An 8,961-nucleotide genomic window follows, 5' to 3' on the forward strand; every position below is an offset into this window, starting at 1 on the left:
CTCTGCCCACTGGCTATTGCTCAAAGTGCTCTGCTCAGAACCTCTGCTTCTGGATCAAACAGGGGAAGGGGGGAAACAGCCTGTTCTCAGGCTTCATCACTACCCACTGATCTCTGGACAGCTCACCCAGAATTCATGGAGTAAATGTCAATCTTTTCCTTAGTCCCAGCAGCATTAATGTAGTCTTTGTTCAGTGGTGTTGTAACCTCTGCAGCTCGTTACTGCTCCAAAACAAGGCCCTTGCTCCCTGATCTTGTATGCACCAGAGCTGCTGACAGCACTCCCTTTAGCGACCCAGGGACACACTAAATCATTGTGCAAGTTCTATATTTAGGGTGTCCATGGAACAGGATTCCAGTGGAGCAAGCAGCAGAGGGTTACACAAGTGCAAGCCATAAGAGATGTGCCTTGCTGCTGCCACTCAGGGGAGTCTTGTGCCAAAACAACACAAGAGCTTTTGAAGCAGAACTGGAACCATAATTTTTTCAAAATAATTCCATTTTTGCCACTTTTCTTTCTTACTCTATGAAGAGAACACATTCCACTGAGAAACTCTGAGAATTGCCTCCAGAATATGTATTCCATCGGTCATATTTCTCAGGCTAAGCTTAAGTCAAGGATGTAACCACCAGAGAAAGATCAGTAGGGCTGGCTTCTATTAAAATTAGAGGCTTACTTAGCCTGACCAGGTACATCACAAATGATAATGCAGACTTGATGAAGACAACACATTAACGCAGGGCAGTTTTAAAGTTAATGTGACATGAAGAAGGTGTTTGGATTCTTGTTTCTTCTCTAGACAGTCAAAGACAGTATACCTTTATATCCATCTATGCCTATCCATCTATGTTCATGTTCAGCTTGAATTTTTCTTATTGGTTTAAAATATTTCACTGGGATACCAGTTACAGCAGCAAAAGGAAAATTACCAAATGTCTCAAATCTTTTAGGCAGCCACATACTTAAGCTCATTGTAACATGTATACAGATATTTACATTCCAGGCTCTACAATGGCCACTTTATGGTTTTAAGTGCATATTTCCTACAAACAAAGAAATTCGAGGTCATCAGTTATTACATTCATGTTACCTGAACATCTTGCATTTTAGTAAAGTTTCCATGCACAAGCAATATTAACATCTGTTTCAAGGATCTCTGCTGGAATTGTAGCTTCACACAGCCAAATTGCCTATGCTTCCACCAGGGAAATGGCTATTTATTTTATGCAGCCATCTGGGCTCTAAATACTATGTTTTGTCATTTGTGGTCTTGTTTTCCAGGGTTTCTTATATGAAAGTTGATTTCTTCATAACTTATTTCTTCTGTAAATGATATTTTTTTAGTAATCAAACTTGTGAATGAATGGTTCATTAGAGACTTACAACACCAGTGTCAATTCATAAATATTTTGGATTGAGAGCCAAACCCTAATTGCAGCAGCTTTGATAGCCTACACTTTTTTTTCCTGTGGAATCGTATGCAAATATAATCTTGACAAGCCCATCTCCCAGTTAAATTCTGCAACAACATATGTCCTTCATCTAATATCTCAGGATGATAGTGGTCAAGTTGTTTGAACACAGACCCTTGTGGTCTCAGAGCCCAGACCCCATCATTTTAAACAGAGGAGTTGATGGTAATGACTAACAGCACTAGCAGATTTTCACAAACCTCTATCTACTAAGTATTATTTTTGCTTGGATTATGATAGAAATACAAATACTTCTTCCTCTCCTCATATTACACCTTTCAGATGTCCTCTTAATAGATTTTAGTACCACATCACAATCAAGAAAGTACCAGGTGTCTTGGAAAGCCATTTAGAGAAACTGTAAGAAACCCTGGGTCAGATGAGAACAGCTGACTTTTCCAATCCTGCTTTGCTGTAGTCACAAACTGGTTTGTGATCCATCACAGAGCTCACTAGCTGACAAAAGGGAACCAAGAGCAGGACTCCAAGCCCCCTCAAATCTGCTCACTGCTCTCTAGATACACAACCAGCACTCTCTTTTTAGCCATGAGAGAGCTCTCTGTAAGGTAGACTGAATGCTCCACCCTTCCACACAAGCAAGCCAAGAGAACTCCCCTGCACAAGAGCCAATCCATCAGCAGCCCACCTTCTGTCATCCACATACACCTCCTCCCCAGACACATCCTCCACCAAGGGGGGGTTCTCTCACTCTTCCCTCGGTTGCCTACTCTGTCTAGGAGGCCACACAAACCAGCTGGCACTAACCAAGCTGCCCTTTCCTCTCTGGGAAAGGGATAAAGCAAGCACCAAGCTACCACCACAAGGAATAAAGCCATCAGAAGGAAGTGCATGGCTAAGCCAAGCAATATAAGCTCATTCCGTTTACTCTCCTTCCCCATCCCCCCAGTCTAATCAATGAGCAAAAGAACCAGCTCTATTCTCACTGCTGGGACCACAGATCCTTCCCAGTCCAGTGGCAGCTCCAGTAACCCAACAGGTCCCCTCTTGACTCCCCCACACTCACAGCAGGTTTCCTTACCAGCTCGCCCCCAGGGTTCCCATAGCAGAGTCTCAGATGCCTCATTCCATCAAGGAATTTATTCACAGTACAATAACACAGAAACAGCTCACCTCAAGCTACCTGCACTAAATGTATTCCTCAACACTGCCACCTTTTGTTATTTATCTCACCTTACCCTCCCTGCACAATCCATGCTGTTTCTGCTCTCCTACCTTGTTTTTTGCCTTCCTTTCACCCAGGTGCAGTGGCCTAATAATCAGCTTTATCATCTTCACCTGGATCAGTCAGCAAATGGCTGCTGGCAAACACCTTCCAGGCAGCAATCTCAATCTCTTCCTCCAAACTATTTCTTAAAACCTCTTCTTCCAAGAATACTTTTATATAACATACTTTTATACAACAAACCTTCTGAGACAAGGAGGAGCCCATCACAAACCCAGAGAAATCTACTAATAGTAGGTTTTGCCTACACTGCTGTCAACAGGTGCATAGCACTTGTAAGGAGACAATCAAATCTGAAAGGACCTGAAACCCTTTTCAGCTGGTTGTTTGACTGAATGAAGAAATAATTACTCTTTCCTCTGAGGCTAGACTTAGGCAGACTGACAGAATTGTCTACTTGCTCAACAGCAGTAACTATGAGTAAAACAGGCCTAAGAGCTTTGAGCCTTCAGGAGCCTTGTCTGTAGAGAAAGCTCTACCTCCCTTCACTTCAGCCTGTGACATAAACCCCTGGCCTGAGTACTTTCATTTCCCTGGAGTCACTGAGCCCAGGAAGTGACAGCTAGGAGGAGGCCAATGCAGGGTCAAAATCTAGTTCACACCCTGGAAGACAATTACCAGCCAGGTGTGGATGTGAAAGGCACTGGCTGGAGGGATGTTTGATGTGTGCCAGCATGAGACCTGGCTCAGGCACGTCCCATCCCCACTAACGGGGAAGCATGAGCAAAATTTCCTTAAAATAAAGAAGTAGAGAAGCAAATTATGAGACTCTGAAGCTGACTGCATATGGAACTTCAGGGCAGGACCAGATAACACCTTCCCTACCCTGTAATGATGAGTAACCCCAAATTTCAGTACAGATTACAGGGGCTTACTAAAGCAGTCTGACTACATGATGTACTCAGAATAATTATGATCTACCTATCTTGTTCATAGTGGTCATTAAGTTGCTATATCTGTAACTGGCTTAATAACAAGGTGAAGAGTGAATGGGGGAGAAAAAGTAATTTACTTGTCTCATTGGTCATTGTTTCCTACACGACTGGGATGTCTATGTGGGGAGAAACAAAAATGGAGACAGAATTCCAGCACAGAAGACTATATTTAAATAAGGGAAAGTGAGGTCTGTCCTTGTACTACACTAATGCAATGGTCTCCTAAGTGGGGTGCTTGCACTCAAGGGGGTACACAAGACAATTCACTGGAAGGGAGAAAATGGTTTTTACACCATTAAAATGAAAATAAAAACAACCCCCAGTGTTTATTCCATTTTTATCTCATCCTTTTTTAATTTTGTGTGTGTATTTTATAAGGTATATAATACATTTATAATTTAGAGGGTGTAGTAGTGTGGGTGCATGCTCAAAAACATTTTCCTGATAGGGGCACATGATCAAAAGGTTTGGAAACCCAAAGGACTGGTCTTGCAGGTAGCACCAGATCAGCTCTAAAACTAGAAGTAGTGCTGAAACAGCAAAGCAGCTGGGGCAGGTAAGGGTCAGGGGAGCTGCACTACTCACAATACTTGTGCTAGGACCTGAACATCCTGCCCTGAATATCAGCCCACGAGAAGATCACAGTAAACTGAACAATCCTCTGGATGGTAAAGATACAATCATAAAACAAGGAAAATTCAGTTATTTGTTAATGCATCTTGCTGCTGTTCCAAATAATTGCATAAATGTGAGATTCATGCTGTAAGAACTCTAACTCATTTACAGATGATGTTTTAAACCTACCACAGTATTTTCTGCAGACTTTCCTAACTCAAAGCATGTCATTCAGTATGGGATGTATGCTTCTTATTAACAGCATTAAGCAAATAGAAAAGCAATTGTTCTAAGAAAAAAAGTTTGTTGAAGAATAAGAATATGAAAATTGCTGCAGTAGGTAACAATAATTCCTTAGGGTTTATCCTGGCATTCTTAACAGTATATATTACTTAATTGATAGATCATAACAGCTAATTTAGAGCTGTTAGGTCTATTGGATAAATATGTGGTCAATAGCACTTTAATGCACACCACTGTTACTTCAGACCATAACAGCTGCTTTGGAGCTGTCAGCCTAGTTTGTCACCATCTATTTTAATATGAGAAAAAAAAAAAAAAATCCTGATTACTTTGTAGTTGCTAATGCACAATTTAAATTGATTGTTTGGTGCCATAGCTGAGCATTGTTTGAGCAGGGGAGGTGAAATACTATAAAGAACAGGTATCACTACCATCAGACAAATCACAGGAGACTCAAACTCAGAGTTAATAACAGAGATGCCTACCACGTGTGTACAGAGGACAAACAACGAGAAAAGAGAGGATGTGAGACAGATTATTTCTTTGTTTAACTCTGTACTCTGCTACTTTAAAAACCTAAGAGGAGCCATTAAAGCTATGTTTATCGTTAAAAAGCAATATCTGCTTGCTACCCCACTTCCCAGCTCAACTCCCTGCTGCCAGCCAGCTGGGAAAGCTCTGCTGGGAAAGGGGGTGCAGCCCAGCTCCTCCAGTGTAGAACACGTTTGGATCTAACCAGCACAGTGAGACCTTCCAGCAGAGGCATTCAGTGGAAAGAGGCACCTTTTCCTGTCTTCTGGCCATTTGGCACATTACATTCCTGCTCTGCCCATAAGCACAGACAGGTGGTTGAAAAGGTCAGAGAGGCGCCCAGCCTTAGAGATAAGAAATGTAGGGGTTCAGCTGTTTTTAAGCACAGGCAGAGGCCAATATAAATGCTCAGAAAATCCAGCTGTCTGTCTCTACCAGTCTCTGCTCAGAATGTGATTCTCTATAATCATGTCATTCAAAGAGACTTTTGCTAAGTACTGAGGGAAAAGTGGCATCCTTTGGTGAGGGGAGGAAAATGCCTGTTGCTGCAAGCTATCCATCATCTTCAAAAAGTCCAAGATGTATTAAAGCTCCCTAAATTTTTATTCCCAACAGAGCAGGATAAGTTCAGTGTTTTCTTGACAGGCAGTCCTCCCATGTCAAAATCTACTTCCCAATACAGTTTTGGAGGGATTCACATGCCTGGTAGGTTGCATAATAAATAAACACCCATCATGTCTTTATCTGAGAAATATTTTCTTGCTGCTTTTTCTTTTTTTTTTTTTTCCTTGCACATTTGGGGAAAGCTATCCTCACACCCCCCATTTTCCCCTCCACCCCCAGCCAGGAAATAGTCATTTTGAGGCAAGACCTTAAAATTGATGATTTTGAAAGTTTTCCCTGTTGCCATGCTGTTCTGCTCCTGCATTCCTGTGGTGCCAACAGATGAAGTTGTAAGCCTGTTCGCCTCCCTGCATCTAATCCTGATACTACTTAGCAGCAGGGAAGGTGGGCAAATGTTCACTAGCAGTTGTTGGCAAAGAAACACAGCAGGATTTAAACTGGATGATGCCACTGCATGTGTAAAACAACCATTTGAGCAAATGCTGCTATAGCAGCATCTTTAACCAGTAAAACAGAATTTGCTGTTAACCTTTTGTTTTCTAGCTAGCTGTGCTGATGAGTTATGATTAATTGTAGTTATGTTTACAAAAAAACTCCAAACCAAAATGAATAACCGATTAAGCTTATAGATTGAAAAATAAGATAAATGCTTGTAGCAGTTGCGTGACAGACTTTTAGTAAGTTCATATATATCTAAAATAAATTGCAAAGGGAAAATATGAATAACATTCTGTTGCATTCTAGTGAAAGGTTCCATGCTATTTTTCACAAAGTCATTTTTCCCATGAACTTCCTTCTCCTCCTTTCCAGCTTGCACAGCCTGGTCTTTCGCTGATGTGCCCCAACCCCAGATTTTCATGGCTTAAACATACTCATTATGGCATTCTAGGGCTGCTCCGAATGAGGATCACCATAACAGTTACATGCCATGCTTATCCACTACTCAAAAGCTTGACCTGGGTCACTTACTGTGACATCAAAACAATGGGTCAAGAGCACCCCAATTACTGCTTTTCCCCAGGCTCTCAAGTTTCCTTGCTTCTGACAATTTTTCATAGAGACCATAAGAGCTCCTTCCTTCAAACTGAGCTCTATCATTATTTAAAGTTACCACTTTGGTATCTGAGAAATATAAGTTAAAATATCAGCTGTCAATGCACGCCATGTTAGAACGAGGAATTAACTTTTCCTTGTCCTTCCTTGAAGATCAGGGGAAAAGACACACCACACACCCAACCACAATGGGCTTCTGCAGTTCATAAGGCCATGTTTAATTGAAAAAATTGCTTTTTGGCAATATTTCTGCCTACCTGGGGCATTTAACTGAAGCAGGGCTTTCCCATTAGGAAATGTATGCAAGAGCATTTTATATCTGTGCATTATCTTGCTGGATCTCCCAGCTGTGCCCTAAGTCCTAAGCACTGATTCTGTCCTTTGTGCTTGCTTAGATTTTCCATCCCTCATTTGCCACACACATCTTGTGTCTTAGAGCTGGATCAATTACCTTGAATACAAAAATGTTTAAAGCTTGGAGAGTCAGTAAAACCCTTAAGAGGAGCCTGGGCAAGAGCACAGTGCTAAATGGCAGGCCCAGCACATGCATCAGAAGATTCCTTTCTAAAGGAAAGTTGTTTTAATAATTTCATTTTGACTCAGCTGATGATCCACACTAGGTGGAATATTGAACAGCTGTAGCCTAACAGACTGAAAAATCACCTCCTTGAAAAGCAGGGAGATGGATGCAGCAGGACCAGAGCATCTGTAGCCACACTCCCCCGTAGAGGGAGCTCCCTGGAGAATTGCCATCCTCCTTCCCAGGTTCCCGGAGTGTCAGCTGGCACAGCCAAACCTTCAGAGCCACCAGGACAGAGGTGGTGGTTGATGCTACAGAGAAACAGCTGCTGCAGAGTGAAGCTCTACTGCACTTACCTGGACACAGAACAAAACACACGCACGTGCTCAGAGATTTATCCCCTCGGATGGGAGATGCACACAGGACAGTGAATTCTGTGAGGAAGCAGTGCAGAAAGAAACATGGCTTTTGTGAAGGGACTTGGAAGCAGTACAGTGAAACTTAGAAGGTTAAAGCAGTACAGCTGTGGACAGTTTTCCCCTTTCATCTGGCAGAAACCATTTTTTCCCAGTGTTTGGTTAGAACAAAAAAGTTTTGGGGCACAAACATCAGAAGCACAATTGAATTAGACAGAACCAGTTGCTCCTGTGGGACCTTACAGGAGAACATAAAACACCTTTTCCAGGGAGCCCTTTACACTGCATTTTAGCTGTGCATCCAAGCCTAGGCCAGCAAGATCATAGCAACCATAACATTTAAAAATTACATCCCTTACATGGAAACATGCTGGGAAAATATTTGTTGAGTAAAGAAGTATATTCTTCTCCTGTATCTGCACTACCCGGCATTGCATGGATCTCAGCTGGGTAAAATAGGCCTCAGAACTGAACTTCAAGCCTTCAAAAATACAAGCACCCCAGTCACAGAGATTTTGCTTAAAGACAATTCTCTTTTTGGCCTTGGATTTTTGAGCTTTACAGTTCAAACCTATTCTCTCATTCCATTGTATTTATTTTTTAAGTTCAATTCTCATGACTTTGAAAGCTTTCTAAAGGTCAGAACAGAGAAGTACCAGATATTGCCACAATCACCCAGAGTGTAATGAAGTCATTTCATATTGCTTTAAAGCTTTCAAAAAAACATTGTGACTTTTCATCTCAGGGAATGTGGCTAAAGGTGTGGGTCAGTTTCAGAGGGAACAGAAAGCCAAATCCTTTGCCATTAGACATGGTGCAGGCTCTGGGTGATGAGATGAAAGAGCTGTCCTGCTGTTGAAGCCCTATCATAGCTCCCATCTCAGCATCCACTCCTGGACACAGCTATTGAGCACTGGGCCAAGTTGTTTAGCCTTGTATTTATTTAATCTTCCTGAGGATAAAGAGGGATGTTCCACTGAGAGCTCTTTTGTTTCACTCTCTATCAGTTCAATAGGAGAGAGAGCAGAGCTAAAGCCACAAGCAATGGTTTGTATATCTTGTAAGTCTTCTAAAGCCTTGTCATCATATGCTGTATTATGTTGTCTTTTTTACTGAGTGACCATTGCTCTATTGTACACCATCTGCCTTTTTGTGACTTGATGAACCACATAGTAAAAGGCAGAAATCAATAAAGTTCTCCAGAACCCAAAACCTTGGAGGGAAAAATGTTTTCCTGCAGCACCATCTTGTGGTCCCTGATTTTAGTACTGAAGATGTCCCTCCCTCTCCCTGGGCCTGGAAGGGCTTT

Source organism: Corvus kubaryi, unplaced genomic scaffold (genome assembly GCF_017639235.1).
Source record: "Corvus kubaryi isolate FWS band 111438036 unplaced genomic scaffold, C.kubaryi_AGA036_p1.0 37395, whole genome shotgun sequence".
NCBI lineage: Eukaryota > Metazoa > Chordata > Aves > Passeriformes > Corvidae > Corvus > Corvus kubaryi.